General features: G+C 50.2%; 1 protein-coding gene across 12 annotated transcripts in view; it reads right to left on the minus strand.

Annotated features, from left to right (window-relative positions):
* Nucleotides 1-25,310, minus strand: part of Cldn14 (claudin 14) — a 103,523-nt gene that overhangs the window by 65,049 nt on the left and 13,164 nt on the right. For 4 of the 12 annotated variants that reach the window (XR_008218930.1, XM_052741239.1, XM_052741238.1 and 1 more), the window contains exons 2-4: nucleotides 13,381-13,526; nucleotides 12,700-12,961; nucleotides 2,866-3,052 (exon numbers count right to left, since the gene is read on the minus strand). The exons of 3 other annotated variants lie outside the window; for them this stretch is intronic. The gene's annotated coding sequence lies outside the window, so the exon portion shown is untranslated. The remainder of the gene's footprint in view (nucleotides 1-2,865; nucleotides 3,053-12,699; nucleotides 12,962-13,380; nucleotides 13,527-25,310) is intronic. 5 more of the 12 variants (XM_052741241.1, XM_052741242.1, XM_052741245.1 and 2 more) reach the window with 4 other exon arrangements.

Genomic DNA, 25,310 nt, shown 5'->3' on the forward strand with positions numbered 1-25,310 from the left:
CAGCCCTCCACACAGTGCCGGTCTGTCCTGATCCCTCCCTCGTCCTACCGCGGCGAACAGTCCCTGAGTCTGCCTCCACAGCCAGCTTCGTGTCCTTCCTTCATGAGGACACCTCACTCACATGCCTGGGAAAGAGCACATACAGGTGTCACATCCAGGCACCGTCCACCACGGTTCATTGTGGTGTTCTTTGATTATTGCTGTGTGCTTGAATGCTGCCATGGCGGGTCCAAGTTGAGGTGACAGCATTGTGTGTGCACGTGTGTGTGTGTTTTCAGTTGCATGTATGTGTGAGGGCACAGGACAACTTTAGGTATCATTCCTCAGGCACTGTACATTTTTGTTTGTTTGTTTTTTCAAGACAGGGTTTCTCTGTGTAGTTTTGGTGCCTGTCCTGGATCTCATTCTGTAGACCAGGCTGGCCTTGAACTCACAGAGATCCACCTGGCTTTGCCTCTCGAATGCTGGGATTAAAGGCGTGCGCCACCACCATCCGGCCACTTTTTTTTTTTTTTTTTTTTTTTTTTTGAGACAGGGTCTTTCACTGATCTGGAATTCACCAAGTAGGTGGGCCGGCCACCCAGAGAGCCCCACGGTCTATGTATCTTTGCCTCTTTCTATGGGATTTTATTGTGCACCAACGTGACTCTCTTTTTAAACATGTCTGGGGATGGGACTCGGGTCCTCGTGCTCCCAAAGCAAGCACTTTACCAACTGAGTCCTCCTCCCCAGCCCTGGGCACATCGCTCTCTGGAGCCCCAGGTGTCTCGCAAATGGTGGAAGTGTCTGGTCGGCACTTATGGGTTCTAAGCAAGAGTCATGAAACTCTCCAAGAAAAGGAGGCAAGTCTGCTCCACTGTGCCACCGTCGCCCCCACCGGCAGGGTTGTAGTTAAAGAACCTGGACAAAAGTGACTTAAAGGAGGCGGAGCTGGCTCAGTTCACCCGCCGGTTCAAGGGAATGTCCATCATGGTGGTGAAGTCAGGGCACCAGGAGCTTGAGAAGGAGAAGGAGGTCGCATTGTGTCCACTGTCAAGAATTGACTAAAGCTGGTGCTCACCTGGCTTTCTCCTTTCTGTGCAGAACCCAACAGAGGAAACGGAGCTGCCCACTCTTCCACCTCAATCCACCTAATCAAGAAAATCCTTCACAGGAGTGCCCACAGGCTAACCTAGTGTCCATCCCACAGGAGTGCCCACAGGCTAACCTAGTGTCCATCCCACAGGAGTGCCCACAGGTTAACCTAGTGTCCATCCCACAGGAGTGCCCACAGGTTAACCTAGTGTCCATCCCACAGGAGTGCCCACAGGCTAACCTAGTGTCCATCCCACAGGAGTGCCCACAGGCCAACCTAGTGTCCATCCCACAGGAGTGCCCACAGGTTAACCTAGTGTCCATCCCACAGGAGTGCCCACAGGCTAACCTAGTGTCCATCCCACAGGAGTGCCCACAGGCTAACCTAGTGTCCATCCCACAGGAGTGCCCACAGGCTAACCTAGTGTCCATCCCACAGGAGTGCCCACAGGCTAACCTAGTGTCCATCCCACAGGAGTGCCCACAGGCTAACCTAGTGTCCATCCCACAGGAGTGCCCACAGGCTAACCTAGTGTCCATCCCACAGGAGTGCCCACAGGCTAACCTAGTGTCCATCCCACAGGAGTGCCCACAGGCTAACCTAGTGTCCATCCCACAGGAGTGCCCACAGGCCAACCTAGTGTCCATCCCACAGGAGTGCCCACAGGCTAACCTAGTGTCCATCCCACAGGAGTGCCCACAGGCCAACCTAGTTTAGTCCATCCCATAGGTGTGCCCAGAGGTCTTCTTTCATTAAGTTATGAACATTCACCACTGTCACATACGCATATACATATTAAAGACGATTTTTAAATGGTTGCAATAAAAGTCCCAAGTACCAGAAAAGTGTTATAAAGGGGTGTGTGTCAGAGTATAAGAACCAAGAAACAGAAGGATGGAAATGACCCCATCCAAGCTCTAACCCTAAAGGAAGCCACTTCAGTTGCAAGCAAAACATTTAACTTCCCAGCAGCCAAACAAAACAAGACCGGTGTTCTTCCTGGGGTTCACTGTCCAATAGGAAGGGGCATCCTGGTTCGCCTGGACAAGCACACTTTGTACTCAGTCTCACCTTGAAAGCATTTCTACCCTGGCCCAGCTTCTCTGAGGGTAGTGGTCACCACCACAGAACTGGGGGACTGTCAGGGAAGACACCGGCCAGTCATGAGGGAGCGCTCTGCCTGGTGTCTTCCTTTTGGGGTCTGTTTTAATGGTGTGAAGGTCTCTCTCTGACTACTCACCTAACTACAACCTCTTTCTTTCAGGACACGGATCTCTTCTGTGATCCACTCTCTGCCGTGTGTGATGCACACACACGCGTGTGTAGCCAAGAGTTCGTTACCAGTTCCTAAGACTCGACAATGAGCTTTATAGCCCACTCTCCCTGGCTGCTGGTTCTGACTCCCCTGGCCTTAGCAGAACAAACCACACCCAGACTGCACACTTTGCTCATGCAGCACATTTTAAATACTTTTTTGGGGGGGTGGGAACAGGGAGTGATGGAACTCATTTTGTAGGTGGGTTTTCAACTAGAAATCTTTTGCCTGAACCTCCTCAGTAGCTGGGGTTATAGTCGCGAGCCACAGCACCCTGATCATGTCTGAAGTAAATTGTTTCTGCCCTCTGATCGGGACACTCCCCTGTGATGCATATCCAGGGTCACCACTACACCTCAACCTACTTGCCGAGAATCCCCAGTGTGCTTGGCTCCTGGGGCTAGTCTGAACCTCACCCCATTCTCCAGGACCCCAGGCTAGGAGTAGAAGTAACTCCCTCTGGCTGGGTACTCACCCCTCCTGGGTGGCTTCAAACCTCCTCATGGCTGCTCATGTGCAGTGCTCAGGGCCCAGCGGTGTCTGTGGTCTCCTCGGTCTCCTCCTCGGAGCCCCATGGGACTCTCTTCTAGGAGTCCCAATGAGCCCCTAAGCAGATTTCTGGGGCCAGGATGGCCCACAGGTGGCCATGCAGAGCTGGTGTGCTGAAAGGGATGAATAATTGATACATGGAGTGGAATTACAGCTGTGGATTCTGGTCCCTCCCACAGCTGTACCTGCCCTGGGGAATACTGTTCTCAGAGAGGACACCAGTGCCAGCTTGCACAAAAGATATTGCCTTATTCCTCCACACACATTTGCATACTCAATATCAGGTTCAAATGCGTTCACACAGACGAGATTAATTAACCTGACCTGGGAAAGTCTCTGCGTGTTGTTGGAGGCGGGGGAGGGAGGACTTCTCCTCTTGCAGCAGGGCTGAGAAAGCCCCAGGAGCTTCCAGCAGCTCCTCTTCCCCCATCTCTAACAAGGCTTGCAAAGGGACCCAGCTACTGAGATATAAGGTGCCCAATATCTGGAGGTTGAGGACACGCCAATGTTCAAGCTGCGATGCTCAGAAAACACTCAGTGAACAAATGTGTCACTGAGCTCCATTTGGGGGGCTGGAGGGGTGGAAAAACTAAACAGACAGACAAACAAAATCCTCGAAGGAATTATACAGCGTACGTGTGCCACAGGAACAAGGATGGAGCAGGTACAGCGGATGCCTGAGGAATCCAGGATGTTCGGGGGGCCTTCTCTGCCTATCTGGTCTTAGGCTGTCCTATAACCTAATCAATATGCTGTTATTTGGCAATGACAGTGGAAACTAAGACAGGTGGTTGGGAGCTTTACGTAATTGTCACACCAGTTCAATGACACTGAATTCTTACTGGGGTACTTCCTGAAGAAGCAAACAGAGGCAGTGGTTCCCGAGGCTGCCCGGCGAAGGTATGGTCCAAGCTGGACTTCAGCCTAGGATCTGGCTCCAATACCATACATGACAATCCTGCCCCACCCCTCTCATGCACACGTGCGCACACACACACACACACACACACACACACACACACACACACACACACCACCACACTCTTCTCTTTCCAATGTGTGATGAGGTGAAAATGAGCTGATATGGTATAAAGTGCCCCCTGAAAAGCAGAGGGTCACCCAATCCTGTAACCTTATTCCACATTTTTGTCTAAGTTTGGGTCAATTCCTAAAATCAGAAACAGTGTGTGATGGCGGGGACTATTCACCGTTTACTAGGCAAGAAAATTAAGTCACCCAAGAGTCCCCACACCTACAGTCAGGGGCCTGTGTCAGCTGCTCAGCTGGGATGTTAGCAGCTAGGCTTTCATTTGGGGACCCAGGGAGTGATACTGAGAATTCTGGAGTCCTGTAAGTTCTTGGCTCCCCCAAGCCCAAGTCTCCATTTCCCAGCGTGCTGGCAGGGAATACCATCCAGGAACGGGGGTGGGGTGGGGGAGAGAGAGATAGCAGACTCACTCACACGGCTCCTCCATCCGGTCCTCACCCTGCTCTGGGTGGACATTTCTGGGGGACAGTCTCTGCATCAGAGATTTCGCTATTTTCCTCTGAGGTTCCCCCCGTTACACACACCCCTGATAATCTTTGGAGGAAGAGTACTCTTGGACTGAACGGTGAATTTGAGGCTAGGGAGAATTCAGACTGCCTGCTCTGGCCACAGGCAGCTGTCCCTCCCCTGAACAAAGCATATTCCCTCTCACATGCCCCGGAGCCAAAACGAGACGTCGCGGTGTTTTACTCCAACTCTGACTCCATCCTGCGGCAGGACTGCAGATCAGCTTTTGATGGGATGGGACAGTTGGGAGAGATGGGAAGAGATCTGGCTGAAATACGACAAAGCCCAACCATAAGGACGTCGGCCGAGCAGCCATGCGATAATGGTGAGGACAATAAATTTACTAATTGCTGAAAGGAACCTAATCACAAAACCACGACGCCCTGGCCACTTCGGGGGGTGCCAGTTGCTCTCGCTTGTTTGAGGGATTGTAAATAGCAGGTTGGCACCGTGGTGTTTGTGGGTAGACACAGAAAGACTTTCAGGGCTCTTGTACCAGGGCAGGGGGCTCGGGATGGGGGAGGTGGTGGAGACATTACAGACAGAAACCCACAGAGAGAGAAAGAGGGAGCCTGGGAAAGGAGAGGGGGGAGGGCTGGAGGTAGAGGGAGGAAGGGGAGGGGGCTCGGCACTCTTGCCAATTCTCCCCCCTCCCTTGCACTTTCTCCATTTACATCGGAGGCTTGGCTTGGAGGCTCAACAATTGGGTTCTAATAAAGGTCCAAGGGCAGTGTGTTTCTAAAGAGCCTTGGGGTCTCAGGTGTGAGTGGGTAGCAGTAAGGTCCTGAGTTGAAGCAGCGACTTGTGTTTGGTTTGGTCTGTCCCCTTCCGGTTCTGCACCCTCCCCCCAAGTCTTTTGGGGGACGGCTAGTTACAGGTCATCCTTCACACAGACCAGGCCTTGCATCCAGACACCAGGAGTCCATTCTTGCAGCGTTTTTGAAAGCGAGGACCCCCTTATGCCTTCAGAAGATCAAAGGCAATCATCAAAGGAGCTCTTACAGCATCCCAGGGTCTGCGAAAGACACTTCTTCTGGCTGGGGGTGGGGTGGGGGCTCCCTGTGCCTCCCCTTCTCCTCAGTTGCCTGAGTTATGAGGATCTGGACAGTTGACGCATTTCTTCCTTCTTGAAATATTTGGTGGGGGTGGGGTGGGGTAGGGGTGGGGTGAGGAGGGAGTGTCAAATGATTTGTTCTGAATTACGCCCCTTTCTACGTCCCCTCTCTGTGACTTCTTATGTATCTATAGGAAGTTGCACCATTAAAGCCAGGGACCCTGTGGTACTTTTCAACTGTAGTTGAAAAGCTGATGACACCCCTTTTCTCCTCACTAACACCCCCAGCACCCCACCACACACACATAGTTAAAATACTCATGACTTAGAATTTGGGATCTTAAAGGTCAAGTTTGCTTGTGCTGAAACACCCCAGGAGGCCCCCTGAGGCTGGGCAGAGAAGGGATGTGAGGAGCACTTTGCCTGTTTTGGAACATGGACCTCATTAAGAAAGGACTATCTTCCCAAGTGGTCTTCAGGCCCTTAGTAACTCTGAGGAGAGTCTGTGGGCTGATCCCATGCAGGGTCCTGAGGAAATAGACTGCAACCTGGGACTTGTAATACTTCTGAGGTCATGGACCCTCAGGCCGCTCTGGTTCGTTCTGTGATTGAAGAGGATCTTTGGGGACCTGCACGGGGTGGGACTTTCCCTCTGCTCTTTGCTGAGCTACTTTTCCTAAATAGCATGTTCATCTTGTCTTGCTAACCCAACAGTACCAATCAAATCAGTTTTGGGGCCCATTCCAGAATCTAATTCAGCACGTCCAGGTTCTGGGCATCAGGGCAATTGTCCACAGCATTTCCTCCAGGGCTCATGGCTATCTGTGGGCTTCTTATCAGTAGTGGACTTATTTAAATGGTTTTATTGTTTTGTGTGAATGGGTATTTTGCTTGCAAGTGTGTCTGTGTGCCTGTGGATGCCAGAAGAGGGCATTGGGTCATTTAGGACTACAGTTACAGACTGTTGTGAGCCTCCATGTGGGTGTTAGGGACTGAACCCCGTTCTCTGCAAGAGCAACAAGTGCTCTTACCCTGTGAGCCTTTGCTCCAGCTCCTTCCTCCTCCTCCTCCTCCTCCTCCTCCTCCTCTTCCTTCTTCTTCTTCTTCTTCTTCTTCTTCTTCTTCTTCTTCTTCTTCTTCTTCTTCTTCTTCTTCTTCTTCTTCTTTTGTTTTTTTGATACAGGGTTTCTCTGTGTAGTTTTGGTGCCTGTCCTGGAACTCACTCTGTAGCCCAGGCTGGCCTCGAACTCACAGAGATCCACCTGCCTCTGCCTCCCGAGTGCTGGGATTAAAGGCGTGCGCCACCACCGCCTGACTTATTATTATTTTTTTTTTTTTGGTTTTTCGAGACAGGGTTTCTCTGTGTAGCTTTGCGCCTTTCCTGGATCTTGCTCTGTAGACCAGGCTGGCCTCGAACTCACAGAGATCCACCTGCCTCTGCCTCCCGAGTGCTGGGATCAAAGGCGTGCGCCACCACCGCCCGGCTTATTATTATTTTTTAATCACAAGTCATTATGGCATTTCTAACCAAGTATGTTCTGTCTTGAGGTTAACTAGAGGACTCTCAGATTCAAATCCCACCCTGAGGAAAAAGGTTCCTAGTGTTTCCTGTTCATCTCCCAGTTGCGGCCTTTGCTGGTCTCTGCCTCTGCTGGAGCCTTGCTCAACACAAGCATCATCTCTATTATGAAAACCCAAAGACCGTGTAAACATGGCCCATTCAATTTCAAAAGTTCAAACACACACCACTAGCAACTGAGTGCAATGAAACCCCATCTGTCCATCACGAACCTCCGATAATTTTCAACTTGTAACCAAGCATTTCTTTGACATCACAGTGGAGGTCTGGAGTCTTTCTAAGCAGCCAAAGCCTTTTCACTAGTGAGATGCTGATAGGATTTAATAATGGCTGTAAGTCCCAGGTTCTCCCTGAAGGAGATGGCCCCTCTCCACCGCCTTTGCACCCAAGATATCATCAGGCGTTATCTAGAGACATTCCTGTTTGTTCCAACTGATGATGAGTCGGTGTCACTAGTGGCCTCTAGAGGGCAGAGTTAGGGACACAGGATGACCCTCACAACGAGGGAGGGTCAAGCTCCAAACAGCAAAGGTCCGCACTGGATGAAAACAAATGCTTTTCAAGTAAGTGTTCCTGGGAAAATGACTTTAAAGTAGCAGTTCTCAGATAGTTACATCACAATTTATAACAGTAGCAAAACTACAGTTATGAAGTAGCAATGAAATAATTTTATGGTTGGGGGTCACCGCAACACGAGGAACTGAGCATTAGGAAGGTTTAGAACCACTGCTTTAAACAAAATCCCATTTTGAAGTCAAAAACTCTTCAGAGCATCATAGACATGATGGTTTAGTACACCCAGGGCACCCACTCCAGAACATGGAGAAGGAGCTGGGTGGGATAAACACTTGCTTTTTGTTTTTGAGACAGGGCACCAAGTAGTCCAGGCTGGTCTCAACTTAACATGTATCCGAGGATGACCTTGAACTTCTGACCCTCTGCCTTCGCCTCTCAAGTGCTAGGATTCCAGACCTGCACCACTGTGCCTCACGTATGTAGTGCTGGGGATAGAAGCAGGGCTTCATGCGTGCTAGGCAAGTGCTCTACCAACTGAGCTACATCCCAGCCTAGGGTCTGCCTTTTGGCTATTAATGCCTTTTATGCTACATGCAGATCTTACCTACTTAAAGCACAATATGAATGCCAAGGATCAGAAAACAAAAATTCTTATTTAAAGAAAACATGTTCTGGAAGGTTGCTTCGGGAGGCCAGGCACACCATCCCAATAGGCTCTTCTGAGTGCCAGAGCCCAGCAGACACAGGGGTGGGGTGTTCAGCAGAGACCTGGCTATTAGGGGAATCAGAAACATGTGGAGGGTACAGCTGACTCCACATGATGGATGGATTGTGTGAGAGGGATATTAAACGTGATGGTCCCCAGGCCATGCCTCGGACGCTAATAAGCCCTAACTCCAGAGTGGGTCCCCCAGGCCGGGTGTTGATGTGCTGGTTAAGCAGCAGACCAAGGACAGTTGGAAGGGGCACAGGCAAAGGAGGGCTGCCACCAGACCCTAGGTGGAGTCCTGTGTCTGTCTGCCTGTGGCCAGACACCCTAGGAGGTCACTTAGCCTCCACCTGATCATGGTTTTAATGAGCTGTGAATGGCAACAGAAGTGTGGAGAAGCCCCTCACACCTGACCTGTCACCTCCATCTCCTCCATCCCTGGGGGGGGAGGGGGTGCAGCCACAGTGCTAGGGAGGAAAGGCTGCAGCACCCCTGCGTGAGCTCACAGAGCACCAGGGCTGGCTCCATGCCTCACAGTCGGTTTCTGCCTTCCCACCTGGTGTCTCTAGTCCCCAGGCCTTTATATTTGCTAGGCTTCGTCTGTCTGGGTGCTATGCATGAGCTCTTCTTCCCACTGGACAGACTTCCTTCCTCTCTCTACCTGGTCAGCCTCTACCTCAGCCTGCCCTGCCCCACCGCACCCCTCCCCATCCCATCAGGCAGCACCCCCTGGCTCTCTAGCAGGTCGAAGCCTCGAGATGATCTGCTGGCTGAACAGCCCAGTGAGTAACAGAGCAGGCCTGTCCAGAGCTGTTCTCCGGGAAGGGCAGCCGAGACTGGAAAGCAAAGAAGTCTCTCAGATGTGAGAGCTGGCCCTGAGCATCCTTTTCTTGCTTTTGCAGGTGGGAAGTCCAGTGTGTAGCCGGTTCTGCAGTGGCCAGAGAGCATACTTGGGGGGCAGTGTTCCCCACTCTTCCCTCCTTTTGTTTGAGGGATGGGCTGACCATGAGCCGTACCAGGGATGCTCCTCTGCAAAGGTAAGGCCTCCTTGACTCAGTGACCGAAGCGTGCTCAGCCGCTCTTTCTCGGGCATGCTCCAGTTACTAAATAGTTTGAGACGTTGGCTTTTCTCTATGTCTGGTGCCCAGATAGGCTGTGAGCAACATGAGCTGAGGTTTATGTCCCTCTCTGTTAGTCTTCCAATCCAGCACAGGCCTCGAGCACAGAGCCACTCAACAAATGTGCACAGAACAGGCTCCTGCTGGTCACTCGCCCTCCGGTGCTGGTCACTCATCCTCCGGGACACAGGGATAATTTCTATGGTTAGTTTGTTGTTTGTTTTTCCCACGTGTCTGTCTTTCTGTGATTTCTGTCCACAGAGCACAAAGGGAACTGCGCCTAAGGGCCACTTGCTTCAAGCAGAATGTTAGACTCCTTCAGGTGCCCCTTTACACCAGACTCATGAGCGGGCGCACGCACATCTCAGCTGCTGAGGATCCTTATTGAAACCCAAAGTGGCAGTAGGGAGAGGCTGTGAGTTGAAAAGGCTGTCTGTGGTGTTGAAAGATAAATGGATGAAGGTAACAAGCAGATCTCAGGGAAGACAAGTTATCCTTGGGGTGCAGAGGCTAAACTAGGCCTTAGACCACGGCAGACACACGGTCATTTCAAGACAGCACATGGGGACTCCTCTCTTTTCCTCATTTCCACACTGAGTCTTCTCTCTCCCAGGTCTCAGAGGAAGCACAGTGACTCAGGCAGGGTAGCTTCTTCTGCTTGCTCACCCTCACACAAGACTACTACCCTCAGAGTCCCCAAGGAATGACCCTGCTGACTCAGGACCCCAACTTCCTGTTAGAAGACTCTTGGGACCACTCATTTCTGTTTGCACCACAGAGCACAGAGCCTTGTTATGGTGGCCCTGCACCCGTGAACCCGGAGACTGGACGGTCTGATTGAACTCATCTGGGTGGCTCTGTTGAGTGGAAAGAGGACCCTGTGAGTCCAAGCTCTACCATTGGACTTCATCCCAAGCTCACTCCTGCCCTCAATGCCAGTCTCTGGCTGCCATTCTTGCCTGTGTGTTTCTGGCCTCCAGCTGTAAACTCCTTCAGGCTGAAGCACTGATTTGTTGTTGGTACTGGGTGCCAGACATAGACCGGGTACACCACAAATGACATTGGAGGGTAACAGCACCAGTTAGAGAAGGGTCCTAACAGCAGGTTTTCTGAGCTCCCTGTGAGACACCTGAGCAGGTAGGCAGAAGGTTAACTGGAAGACCCCAGATGCCGGAGGCTGTAGGGCCATAATTTGGGACAGATTTTTGACATGAAAACACACACACACACACACACACACACACACACACAAAAGTAGGGCTGGAGACACAGCTCAGTAGCAGAACATCTGCCTACCATGTGTGAGGTCCTGGGTTCTATCCCCAGCACCGCAAGAAAATAAACTGATAAGCAAACAAAAACACAAAAGAAAGCAAGGTGGCGTTCTCCTTGACGTTGGGGATGAGGTGAGAGGACCGTGGTCGGTTCCGCGGGGCTGTCCTGGCCCCACGTCCTCACTGTTCTGGCGGCTTACAACCGTCCTTCTTTGGCTGCCCCTTTAATCATTTTTAAAGGACCGTTCAGGGCAGGAAGAAGCGGGGCAGGAGGCTGTCTCATGTGAGACTTCCACAGTTTTCGAACAGTAAAAAATGGGAGCGGTGATAAAGTTCCCTCATCCATCAGTCATCCACCCCCAAACATTTGCAACTGATTACACTCTTCAGAGCTGGCACGGAGGCATGAGGTATTCCCGTGAGCGGCCAAGAGCAGGAAGGCGAGAGGGTAGCTCTGAAACACGGTCAGGAGGAAAATGCTCCCGGGTAATAAAAAACCTGCAGAGACTGGTCATTGCCTCCCTCAGCAGCGAAACATCCAGCTCGGCTTAAAAAAAAATAAGAAAAGAAAAGGAGAGGGGGGCCATTCGTTTCAAAGCTGACCGTGGCTGGCGCTGCCCGTCTAAGTGGCCTTTAGAGTCTCTGTCCTCACTCTAAGGTTCCCCAGGACACAGAGGCCTGCAGGCTGCATCTAGGAGGCCAACTTGGGGTACTTGGTGCTGTGGATATTGTACTCTATAAATAAAACACTGATTGGCCAGTGACCAGGCAGGAAGTATAGGCGGGACAAGCAGAGAAGAGAATTCTGGGAAGCAGAAGGCTGAGGAAGGGAGTCACTGCCAGCCACCGCCATGACAAGCAACATGTGAAGATGCCTGTAAGCCACAAGTCATGTGGCAAGGTATAGATTTATGGAAATGGCTTAATATAAGATATAAGAACAGTTAGCAAGAAGCCTGCCACGGCCATACAGTCTGTAAACAACATAAGTCTCTGTGTTTACTTGGTTGGGTCTGAGCGGCTGTGGGACTGGCGGGTGAGAGAGATTTGTCCTGACTGTGGGCCAGGCAGGAAAACTCCAGCTACAACTTGGCGTCTGGGTTCCATTCCTAGCTAAGCCTCGTTGACCTGAAATCCCGAAAGGGTCCTAAGGTGTTTGCAGAAGTCTGCCTGAGTGGTCACTGTCTCTGACCTAGAGATGACCGTGGTTGGCTTGGATTTGAGACTTGTCCCTGAAGCCCACAAAATCAATTTAGTTTTTTGGCAAACTAGAAGGAAGTAGAATGTGAATCCTTAGCACAAAGGTGTCAAAACAAACCGAGAAGGACCCCATGCGGTTTCTGAAATGAAGGCATCTCAATGCCCAGCCTTCCCCATGACCAGGTGCGCTCTCTCTCTCTCTCTCTCTCTCTCTCTCTCTCTCTCTCTCTCTCTCTCTCTCTCTCTCTCTCTCTCTCTCTCTCGGAGCCATCTCTACCCAGGCCAACTCCTGACCCTAAGCAAGCAACGCCTTTGCAGTTGGATTTCCCTGTGCACAATGTTTAAGGTGCTTGAGAACTGTGGGCGCTCAGCCCTTCATCACTCTGTCCTCTAACAGCTTATGTCCCTCCCTCACAGGGACAAGCAGCTGCTGCTCTTGGCGGTCCCCTTGGTTGGGCCCGGGGCAGGATGCCTGGCAAGGAAGATCTCACCTGTGTAGAGTGCAGATGGAATAGGAAGCAGGGGCTGGGCTATTAACTGCAGCCCACCCCGCTCCCAGTGACCCACCCCGCTCCCAGTGACCCACTTCCCAAAGGTTCCATGACACCCAGAAAGCGCACCAGCCAGGCACCAACCCTTCAAACACAGCATTTTTCATCCAAACCATAACAGCCAGGGCCACAATCTAAAGAGCTATCTATACACAATGCTCAGTAGGAATCAGAACTTTAGTTTTGAGTGGTCCATTCTCTTACCCCTTAAGATGTTCACAAGCTAGATGCTCTCTTCACAGATGGGGTAAGTAAGGCACAGAGGAGTTAGGAAATTTTCTCAAAGTCACACAGCAGAGATTCTGAGGTCAGAGGGTTTTGTTGTTTGTTTTTTGAGACAGTGTCTTCTGCATCCCAGGCTGGCCTCCAGCTCTCATCTGAGGGTGACCTCGAACTTCTGATCCATCTGCCTCCATCTCCCAGTGTTGGGATTACAAGCACGCTCCACACCTGGTGTTAGGTGGTGCTGTGGATAGAACCCAGAGCACCGGTCAGGCTAGGCAAGCCCTCTGTTGCCTGAGCTCCATCCTAGTCCAGTGTTCCGGGGTTTGAGCCCAACATCACACTGTGGCAAGCAGTACCAGCCTCTGGATGTCATCTAAATTCTCAGTCCCTTGGGAGCAAAGCTATTCTGCAGTTTTTCTGAGCGGGATATATCATCATGGAGCGGGCGATTCACGCACACTGTGTTCTGCCCCTCGCCACAGCGTGCAGAGGCCCAGCATCTTTGATGCCCACGGCCCCCTGAGAATGCTAAAGACACCCCCAGACCAGTCACCCATGTCACTCCTCAAATCCAGTGCTTATGGAGCTATTTCCCAGTCGCTGGGCATCTCCAGTTCTAAGCGTCCATGGGCACCTGTGGAGCAAAAGCTGGATACTTACAATTCTGTCCAACTGGGGATGTTTTCAGTGGGTCACTTCTCTTGCAGGCTCTGAGCGCTGTTTTTCCAGTGTGTGGAATGTGTTAGGAAGGGCTTGGAGTGGATTGCCGTGCCACAGGCTAACCCCACCTTGACTCACAGAAATCGCTGGAAAACACAGAACACAGAGGCTCTAGGTGGAATGACATGCCAGGACTGGAATCAGCCCTGGGGAGAACGGGACTGCGCTCCAGCCCCACATGGGGTGCACTGTTACGCTTCAAAACAACTTATCAGCGATTTAGTCTCATTAAGTTGTAAGAAAACAGGAGGCATGAGCCAAGGCCGTACGTTTCTTCTGTGTCCGTTCATTGCCAATGTTTTGTAAAACCAAGGAGTGCGGGAGTCTGCAGGGGCTTGCCTCTCTGATGGATAGATGTGGAGTTTGTGGGGGAACTTTTCCAAGCCGTCTGGAAAGCCAGCTCATTAGGCCTCCAGGCAGCTGTTCTCTTTCCCCTGGGATGGCTGGTCAGTGGGTGTGAAGGACAATCTCCACACACAGCTGGGTCCCACCTACCAGTTTTACTGGAAGCTTCTGAGGCTGAGTGTGGGGACAGGCAGACTGGGCTTTCTGTGTGTCTGTGTGTGTGTGTGTGTGTGTGTGTGTGTGTGTGTGTGTGTGTGTGTGTGTGTGTGTGTGTGCGCGCACATGCCCCTGTACCCCTTCCCTGGTACACTTTGTGCACAGAGAATCTGATACAGTCTGTATTTTAGGATGAAGAATTTTTAAAAGAAACGACCCCCTTAGTCGTCTTTCATCCAATTTTATCCCAAAGTAGCCAGTCAGCTCCACGCTGCAGTCTCTTTGCAAAGACTCTTCACAGGAGTCTGAGCTGGCTGGGCCAGTGGTGACTAATTTCATGACTTCACTTCCAAATGCTGAGGTGACCCCCTGCTGACTGGCTGGCAGATGTCAGTGGCACTGCTGGTCACCGCGGGGACCCTTCCATCTTGCCATGCACAGTGCCCAGGCACAGGGTCATGTCAGTCACCTCTCTGGGGTCTTCAATTGAGCAAGTGTGAACTCCAGAATATTCTAGAAACGCTGGTGTAATTCAGACTCTAAAATCTCTTCCAGGTTTTTCAGACTCACCCAGGGTCAGAAGGGGCCTAGAGCAGGTCTATTCTGTGACAGAGACTCAAGTAATGTGCCTTCTGCCTGGGGCCGCCTCTCATGCCTGGCTCCTGTGACTCACGCGATGCAGCCATCTTCACGGGGTCTTACAGCCAGTGTTTTGTGAACCTCGATGTGGTAGGAAACCACAGCCTCCGAGTCTAACAGGCTTATGGACAAAGACTGGTTCTGCCCCTTCTATGACACGGCCTTGTCCTCTTTCCTCACCCTTTGAGCAGGCATCTGTGGGCGGCGAGTGACATTTACTGGGTGACCAGCCATGCTGCACTTAGGATGGATTCTCGGGTGCAAGGTGCAAGGAACCTGGATTCTCTCCTTACCCACAGCTACCCTCCTAAAAGTCTCAATAAATGGAATTTTACCCTGCTGTGGGTTGAGTGAGAAATGTCCCCCATGGCCTCATGTGTTGAGCACTTGGCCCCTGGCTGATGGAACTGTTTTTGAAAGGCTGCGGAGCCTTTAGAAGGTGGAGTCTTGCAGGAGGAAGTGGATGACTTGGAGGGTGGACCTAGCCTCCCCTCCTGCCTGCTGTTTGCTCCCTGACTGTCGACGTACTCTGGCCTCATGGCCCTGCAGCCATCCCTTCCCCACCGTCTGGACTGTGTTCTTTCAAACTGTGAGCCGAAGGAAGCCCTTAGCCCTTAACTGCTTCTTATCAGGTATTTTCTCAAAGCAATGGGAAAGTAACAAATAAGTAGCTTCGACTGATTCTTCCTTCCTTCCTTTCTTCCTTCCTTCCTTTCTTCCTTCCTTCCTTCCTTCCTTTTTGTGGTAAAGATATTAAATATGAGATTTGCCAAAAATGTAATTAATCGTTAAAAGTATTGCTAATTAGAGATACAACACTCAGCTCTCTGGGACATGCTTGTCTTACAGACTCAGAATTGGACGTGCATCAAATATCAATTCTCCTTCCCCAGCTCCCCAACTCTGAAACGTTCCGTGAATTTAACTATTTGAGATAACCAAATAGGTGAAATCATTCGATATTTGTTTTCTGCGATGCTCTCATTTCACCTGGCACAATGCCTCTAGACCCACCCACATCATCACCCATGGCAGAGCATCCTCCTGGATTTGAATAAGACTCCGTTGTGCATATGCACCACATTTTCCTTATGCATCCATCTGCTGGTGGACGTTCAGATTGCCTGCACAGTTTGCCTATGGTGAATGATGTTGCAATAAATACTGGAGTGTGAACATTCCTTTGGGGTCCTAATTTCAGTTCTTCAGGATAAACACCCTGAAGTGGAATGTCTGGCTTTGTGTTTCTGTCTTTGGCTTTCTGTGGATCCTCTATACTGTTTTCTGTATCTCTGGTGTCATTTTGTCCTCTCACTGTCACGGCGAGCTCGTTAGTTTTGTGAGCGAGGTACAAGCTAGAGTTTCATGAGACGAGGGAGCTTCAACCGAGGAACTGCCTTATCAGATTGGCCTGGAGACATGACTTGGGCATTTTCTTGATTAATGATTGATGTGGGAGGGCCCAGCCCATGGTGGGTGGTGCCGTCCCTGGGCCAGTGGTCCTGGAGTCTATAAGAAAGCAGGCTGAGAAGCCGTGAGGAGCAAGCCAGTCAGCAGCTGTGCCATGGTTCCTGCTTCTGCCCGCTTGAGTCCCTGCCTTGACATCCCTCCACGATGGACTGTGATCAAGATGTGTAAGCCAAATAAACTCTCTCCTCCCTAAGCGGATTTTGGTCAGTGTTTTCTCGCAGCAACAGAAAGTAGCTAGGACACAACTCTCATCAGCACAGCCTCTAGCTTTTCCACATCCTCACCAGCACCTTCGGTTTTTGATTAGAGCCATCTTATCATGTGTGAGATGTGTCTCATTGCCACGCCGACTTGCAATTTCCTGATTAGTGATTCATATGCCCATTGCACAATTATGTTAGCATTTCTATTGTTAGAAGTGTCTGTTCAATTGTTTTTGTTCTCTATGCTCCAAATCAGGTCTGTTTTCTATTGAGTTGAAGGGGTTCCTTCTACGCTTTGAATATTACCCCTCGTTGACACACACACACACACACACACACACACACACACACACACACACACACACACACACACGGCAGTTCCGCAGCTTGTCTCTTCTGCCCATGGCTGTTTCTTTGGCTGTGTAGAACCTATCTAGTTGGCAGAATCACATTTCTTTCTTTCGGGGGTACTGCTGAGACAGATGCCATGGTTTCTTCCCAGTGTTTGCTCCTCTGTGGCGAAGGCCATGGGCTGATTCTTTAAATGCCTTTGGAGTTGGTTTTTGCATGTGGAAGAAAGTCCAGTTTCATTCTTCTGCATGTGAAGAACCAGTTTCCCCAACACCGTCTGTCAAAGTATCACTTCCCCCGTGTTGACTCTCGCATCCTCACTGAAGACCAGTTGGTCCTATACCTGTGAGATTCTTTGCAGATGCTTGCTTCTGTCCGTAGGTCTCTGTGTCTGTCTTTATGCCATAACCACAGCTTTAGCTAGTGTAGGTTTGTGTTCTGTGATTTGTTTTGGGAAGATGTAAATAAAGGTCTGTTTACCCGCAGGCAGGGCATCAACAGCACACCAGAGGAGGACTGGGCCCAAGCCTCATTGGTAAGCCTAGGAATTTAATTGGCATTGACGGACAGGAACATGGGTGAGGATCACACACAGGAACGTGGGTGAGGGTCACACACAGGAACATGGGTGAGGATAACACACAGGCACGTGGGTGAGGGTCACACACAGGAACGTGGGTGAGGGTCACACACAGGAACGTGGGTGAGGGTCACACACAGGAGCGTGGGTGAGGGTCACACACAGGAACGTGGGTGAGGGTCACACACAGGAACGTGGGTGAGGGTCACACACAGGAGCGTGGGTGAGGGTCACACACAGGAACGTGGGTGAGGGTCACACACAGGAACATGGATGAGGGTCACACACAGGAGCGTGGGTGAGGGTCACACACAGGAACGTGGTGAGGGTCACACACAGGAACGTGGGTGAGGATAACACACAGGAACGTGGGTGAGGGTCACACACAGGAGCGTGGGTGAGGGTCACACACAGGAACGTGGGTGAGGGTAACACACAGGAACGTGGGTGAGGATCACACACAGGAACGTGGGTGAGGGTCACACGCAGGAACGTGGGTGAGGATCACACACAGGAACGTGGGTGAGGATCACACACAGGAACGTGGGTGAGGATAACACACAGGAACGTGGGTGAGGATAACACACAGGAACATGGATGAGGATCACACACAGGAACGTGGGTGAGGATAACACACAGGAACGTGGGTGAGGATCACACACAGGAACGTGGGTGAGGATCACACACAGGAACGTGGGTGAGGATCACACACAGGAACGTGGGTGAGGATAACACACAGGAACGTGGGTGAGGATCACACACAGGAACGTGGGTGAGGGTCACACACAGGAACGTGGGTGAGGGTCACACACAGGAACGTGGGTGAGGGTCACACACAGGAACGTGGGTGAGGGTCACACACAGGAACGTGGGTGAGGGTCACACACAGGAACGTGGGTGAGGGTAACACACAGGAACGTGGGTGAGGATCACACACAGGAACGTGGGTGAGGATAACACACAGGAACGTGGGTGAGGGTCACACACAGGAATGTGGGTGAGGGTTATACGCAGGAGCAAGGGAGAAGGTTATATGTAGGAGTGCAGGTCAGGGTAACGTACAGGAATATGGGCAATTGTGAAACTGCTAAACACGGAGGAATGGCCTCCCTTCCCGGAAGCATTGATTACTTATGTGTTCTTGGGGAGGAGAGGAACCTGGATGCCTCATGAACCTCCTGCTCCTTCCGTGAGGGGATGCTGGAGCATCTCTGGGAATCGCAGCTGCTTCATTTCAGGACAGCGCTGGCCACGTCCAGGCCAGGGCATTTCCACAGCAGCTTATGATGTATTGTGAAGTTAGGAAACCCAGACCCCTGGCTTTACTCTTCCTTCTCAGCACTTTTTTTTTCCTGTCTGGCATGCTCATTGTTCCTATGTAGATTTTAGGGTTATTTTTCTATTCCTGCAGAAAATGACATTTGGGGAGATCACTGTTTATAAACCTGGAGGAAGGTGGATAAAGAATATTCAAATTCAGAAACATGATTCTAGAATAAACTGGTTGATGAACGTGAATGTCTGTCTCTACCAGGATCACCACTGGTGAGGCAAAGGCAAGGATCATGGCCTTTCTGCTGTGGGACATCATCAGTTGACTCAACCTGTGTGCTGTACTGGTCTCATCTACTTAGGCAGCTCTCCCATCTTCAAAGTCACACTTCACAATCTGTCACTAAGCATGACACAATTACCCTTTGGATGGTAAGGTCCCATTTGCCCCTCCAAGGTGGCGTCTGGGTAGGTGGGGGCTGGGGAGAGCTGATGTGCCCCAGGCATTAGGGAAGGCAACCAGAGACAGGACAATGATGAGCACACTGTGGATGCTCCCCTCTGGAGTAGAATTGGTCAGCTGATGTCAGTGACTGGAGGACTAGTGACTCTTGGTCAGTCTGGAATGGGAAGCTTCGGAATGCCGCCATGGCGGCCACGTGTGTCTCTGCTCATCATCCGATCATGTGGCTCCTTCCACAGCGCCGCTCTGCACTTCAGCTGAGCTTCTGATGGCCTCAGTCTAGAGCCGCACTCTGCTACCTCATACTCTTCACCCTCTTTGTTTCTCAGGGCCCACGTGTGGGTGAGAAGGCGCCAGCACAGTGGTGTTGCCCCAGTAGAAAGCACACTGTGAACTCTGCACCTTCTGATTCTCTTCCACTCAGCACACGCCTTTCCCACTCCAATCTCAGCCCAGAGAGGCACAGTGAGACCTACATATTGCACTGTTAATCACTCTTCCTGTTGGCTAGCTGTATCCCACAATCCTCTAGGCCTGGAAAGAGCTGGTTGTCACTCCCTCCTTTCTTCAGATTATAACTTTATGGGTTAGCTCTCTGAGCCTGGCTCTCGGTATGCCTGAACAAAGCCTGGCTTTCCAAGTCCATTGTTGGCTGCAAAGTCCTGTTTGTCAACTCAGAAGCTGAATGTCATCTTCCATGGTCCTTACATTCTGGCTACAACATGTTGCTTCTTTGTGGCCATAGTGTCTGTACTTGTTGATTCAACCAACCACAGATGGAAAGTATTGGAAAGAAAATCATGTCTATTGACCATGAAAAGACTTTTCTCCTGTTTAATATTTCCTAAGCAATTTACATTTACATAATGTTTACATCATATTGTAAGTAATCCAGCGGTGCTTTACATAGATATGTAGGTTCTGTGCAGATACTACATTTTATTCAAGGGTCTTGAGCACCTGGTTAGTTTTAATTGTCAACACGACACAATATAGAATTGCTTAGGAAGAGAGTCTCAGTGAGGAGTTATCTAGATTAGGTTAGCTGTGGGTGTGTCTGCAATGGACTGTCTTGATTACATTAATTGATGGGAAAAGACCAGCCTACTGTGGGTGGCATCATTCCCTAGGCAGGGTCCTTGATCGTGTAGGTGGAGAGAGGGGCCTGAGCACAAGAACATATGCCTGTGTTTGTTCTCTTTCTGCTCTTGGTTGTGATATGATTAGGTGAGAAGTTCCTGCATTGAATTCCCTGAAATGATAGACTGTCACCTCGAACTGTCGCCACATAAAGCTTTTCTCTGAACTTGCTTTTGTCAGGATATTTCATCATCTTGACAGGGAAGGAAACTGGGTCAGTGTCTTTGACAGTCCCTGGAGTTAGCTGATTTTGAAGGAATGACTACACTTTCAGGATCCCTGGTCCAGGGATGATTTCTCTGAACGACCCACTGCACTGAGGGAAATTTTCCTATAGGGAAACAGAATCACCAAGGACAGGATGAGGGTGGGTTGCTGGAAGAGAGAGGGAGATCTGGGGGAAGAGAGCTCTCGTCAGGGCAGGAGGGTGGGGTGAACATACTTTGTGTCCCCCACTAACACCATCTGAGTCACTAGGAGGGACACAAAGTCAGGAAGTTGTCAGAAAGAAAGAGGCGGCCCCACAGGAAGAAGGATGCCAGGACTGGACATTCATCTCGTCATTCTGCTTCCAGCATGGTCTCCGGCCACAGTCTAGGCTGGGCCTCTTCCTGCGAAGAAAAGGACGCCCCGCTCCCACTGTGCACAGCCCCACCCTTCGTCCACCCATCCATCCTCCACCGTGGATGGCTTCCAGCCTGCGTGTCGCTTTGGATTTAGTACTGCCCCATCAATTTTATTATAAGTGATGACCCACAGTCTCTAAAGAATGCTTTCGCCCTTATCTCTAAAATATCCCTGACCTCCTACCCAGGCTGTGCTCTCTCCCATGAACAAATTACACCTGGCCTCTTTCCACCTGGGCGGCAGACAGTGAGCGTTTGGCATGGAGACTTGGCTTGTCTCCACATTCTGTTTGTCAAGGAGCGCAGTTTTGTGGTGAGCCCACTGGCCTGGGAATCCTAATAACCCTGGATTCGTGGGCAATTTGGGGTGAGTTACTCATTTCTATTCTTCATGTAGCTTTTCTGTAGAATGAGGAAAGTTATAACACAGTGTGGTTTTTGCAGCCATAACACAGTGATGAAAATGAAAGTGGTCACCTCTGTCCAACCATGGACTTGGGTGCCGCCAAAGAATGCAGAACAAAATGTTATCATTCTTCAGGGGAGTCATGTTTCATAAAGAGCTCTGTGTTTCAGTCACTCATTTGGGGAAAAATATATAATACATACATGCATATATATATATATATGTATTTATATATGAAATAAAGAAAGAAATAGACTGTGGCAGTCAGGGGTGGACAGGTTACATTCTCTGTGGGTGTTAGAAGGAGGGCAGCCCCACAATGGTTTGCAAAGTGAACCACGGAGGCCCCTGAAGGGCTCCATGTAGGCCCAGTGACAGGTACTATGGGTAGAATATTGAAGCCAGAGTATTTTCATGCATTGTTGGGGCTTTCCATCCTAAATCATTGTGTAAATGCATGCTCTGGTTTAGGCTAACCCACTAGGCATGTTGGCTGATTTCCTTGCTCTGGAGCCATCTCCTAATAACCAAGCACACAAAACAGGCCTTTCTTTTCTGAAGCTGCGAGTCCATGAGCTGTAAACATGGCTCTGAGGTTAGAAGATTGAATTCCGAGAATATCAACAATCTGTCCTACCCCATTAATCAGAGATTTATGATCTCTCCAGTCTTAGGAGCCCCAGGGCCGTCGTTGATAATTCCCTGTCAAGGAGAGACATAATCATCCCGACATGTGCTTAAAGAGGCATGTTCCCCTTGTTGATTTTATGTAGGAAATGATTACGAGGGAAATGTTGGCTCGCTCAGAGGTTCTGTGGCTTTGGGAAGAGGCCTCGGACTGGGGACGGCGGAGATGCGTTGACACACAGAGCCCCTCAGACAGGGCTCAGCCAGAAGTAGAGCAGCAATTTGCTGGGCGAGGCTGCCACATAGTCTGTTCCAGAGCAACAAAAGGAATAATCAACCCCTCAGGTTCACCCATCTCTCCCAGGAGCCATTTTGCCATATTTGAATCACATTATCAAGAGACAAGTGTGGGTTCTGCTCTGATACCCTCAAACCCTTAAGAGACAGGCAAGTCCAGTTGGTGACCTACAGCTCATTCTTCTGGCCTCTCTGGCCCTAGCTGGCTCCATCTCAATTCTTCGAGGGTTGCCAAAAATAAACTAGGTTGAGAGCATATCCCTGTGAGAGCTAAGCCAGACACCCAAGGTGGGGCACTCAGATCTGTGCTGACTCTCCTGCAGTCATTACTAGGGACTCTCAGGCTGGAGGATGCTCTGTTCCGGATCCCCTGCAAATGCTCAAATCCTAAGAAATCTCAGGTCTCTATAGTAGAAAATACTATTTGCATCTCCTTCCCATGCATCCGCCAATGTACTTTAAACCATTTCTAGATGACTTGTAATGCCCAAAAGGACACCGACGCCACATAAGTTGTTGTCAAGCTATTGTTTGTGGATGGTGACGAGGTAAGTCAGCATGTGCTCGGCACAGACGCAATTCTGTTTTGAATATTTTTGACGTGGTTGGTTGAGTCTGTGGATACACAAAGCATAGATACAGAGTGCTGGCCACAGAACAAGTTTCCCACCACAGAAATCTGGTTTGTGTCAGGAAAAGATGCATTTTTTCCCAGGTTGGGTGTAATCACCATGTGCTGCGCTTGGACTTGTGTGTGAGGATACAAGCTCCGGAGAACTGCCAGCTAGACCTAAGCCAAGGAAAATCCACAAATTAAGGGGCTAACTTAATGGAGTTTGAATGGAGCAACCACTGAGAGAAATTCTAATGCCTCTGATTGAGTCTGTAGGGTCAGAAGCACCAGAAAAGCCTATTCGAGTATTTAGAGGAGTAGATTCAGAATCCTGGGTGACAGCCTGTGTCTACACTGAAGAGAGCCAGTCCTGGGTCACTCTGGATGTCTCCTAAGGAAAGTGTGATTCTGTGTGTGTGGTGTGTGAATGCGCATGTGAGTGAGTGTGGCGTGAGTGTGCATATGAGTGAGCATGCACATGTGTGAGCATGTATATGGAGACCAAAGCTTGATGTTGGCTGTCTTCCTCCATTGTTCTCCATCTTATTCTTTGAGGCAGGGTCTCTCACATAACCTGGAGCTCACCAGTTCAGATGAACTGGCAGGCTTTGACTTCTGAGAGCTGTAATGGCAAGTGGGTCACTATGCCCATCCAACATTTATGTGGGTTCTGGGAATCTGAATTCCAGTCCTCACACAGAGCAAATGTCTTAACCACTGAGCCCCAAAATGTGCTGTTGTAAGCCACAGAAGCACAGGTCTAGAAGATGCCGTAAACACTGGATAATACAACTGTTGGTTTGCCATCAAGGATAGAAGAAGGATTACTGTGGGAGCCATACCATAGGGTTGTCAGAAAGATTGAACCAATGTTTGTAAAGTACTCGGACACAAAGCAAGAGCTTTGGAAGAGTTGATAGAACAGATATAAAGGAAGAAATACCTACACTGAGGGAAGGGCTCAGTAGGAAGGTGCTCTATGGTGTGAGGACCTGAGTTCGGATCCCCAGAATCCAAGCTGGACATGGTAGCATGTGCCTGTAACCCCAGTGCTGGTGGAGAGGGTGGGGTGAAGGCAGAGGGAGCTTGCTGGCCAGCCAGTCTCACTGAGATGGCCAGCTGCAGACTCAGTGAGAGACCCTGTCTTGAGATGGCCAGCTGCAGACTCAGTGAGAGACCCTGTCTTGAGATGGCCAGCTGCAGATTCAGTGAGAGACCCTGTCTTGAGATGGCCAGCTGCAGATTCAGTGAGAGACCCTGTCTTGAGATGGCCAGCTGTAGATTCAGTGAGAGACCCTGTCTTGAGATGGCCAGCTGTAGATTCAGTGAGAGACCCTGTCTTGAGATGGCCAGCTGTAGATTCAGTGAGAGACCCTGTCTTGAGATGGCCAGCTGCAGATTCAGTGAGAGACCCTGTCTTGAGATGGCCAGCTGCAGATTCAGTGAGAGACCCTGTCTTGAGATGGCCAGCTGTAGGTTCAGTGTCTTAAAAAATAATTGAAAAATGATAGAGGAAGATAATGAAAATTGACCTCTTCCTTCTATGTATACAAAGACAGGTGAGTGCGCTGGCATGCACATACACGCACACACACACACACACACACACACACACACACACACACACAATTTTTTTTTTAAAGAAAACAGAGGCTTTAGAGACAGTCTAGTGGTTAAGAGCAAGAACTGGTCTTGGAGTAGATGGAAGTTAGGTTACCAGAACCCATGAGCAGTGACTTACAATGACCTATAATTCCAGCTCCAGGGGATCTGACCCCCCTCTTCTTGACCCTAAGGGCAGACACTGCATTCATGTGTACATACCTACATACAGGCGCGCACACACACATAATTAAAACTAAATCTTTAAAAGAGAGAGTGAAATTCAGGATTTTTGTTAGATTTTTGCCCTTTATTTGGTGTACATGTGCACACGCACACGTCACATCACAGGTGTGGAAGTCAGAGGACAACCTGGGAGTCAGTTCTCTCCTTCTACCGTGTGGGCTGGTGGATCTGAACTCAGGTCATTAAGCTTGGCAGCAAGCACCTTTACCCAGTGAGCCCTCTCACTGGCCCAGAAATGGGAGGTATTTTTAATGGTGATTTTAATTTTGATTTGTAAGGCTTAGGCAAGTATCACCCACACTGTGAATGCACCACCCAGCCATCTCTCCTCTGCTTTTACAGAACTTCCCTGTGACTCTCCAGAGACACCCAGCTTTTGGAATGAGTCTGCTGTGTGAGGTGGGCTCCTGGGGCTGCTTGGTTACTGATGCTCTGGCAGCAATCTCTCCCTACTGTGATTTAGAAATGCTTCTCTGAATGATTACTATGGCCTCGACTAGATCCCTTTCTGATGTAGGCACCAGCAGGTCACCATTTTCTAGCTCAAACACACAGTCAGACCTTCAGAACCTTCATGTGGTGGCCCATTTACTCCTCCAGCCCTACTCCCCTTCCAAGTTAACTCTCAAGGCCAGGTGACAGTCCACCCCAGTGGACCTTGCTGAAGCTCTGGGGTTCAGGATCATAAATCAGGGGCCTCCCAGTGATGAGTGAACAACATCAGAAGGGAGGAATCTCTTGCAGCCACTAGGCCAATAATAAACTCAGGAGCTCCTGGGAACATGAGCACTAAGATCAAAAGCAAGAGTGAATACTGAAGATGCCAGAGGCATT

The sequence above is a fragment of the Peromyscus californicus genome, unplaced genomic scaffold (genome assembly GCF_007827085.1).
Source record: "Peromyscus californicus insignis strain IS unplaced genomic scaffold, ASM782708v3 Scaffold_16__1_contigs__length_79575227, whole genome shotgun sequence".
Taxonomy (NCBI): Eukaryota; Metazoa; Chordata; class Mammalia; order Rodentia; family Cricetidae; genus Peromyscus; species Peromyscus californicus.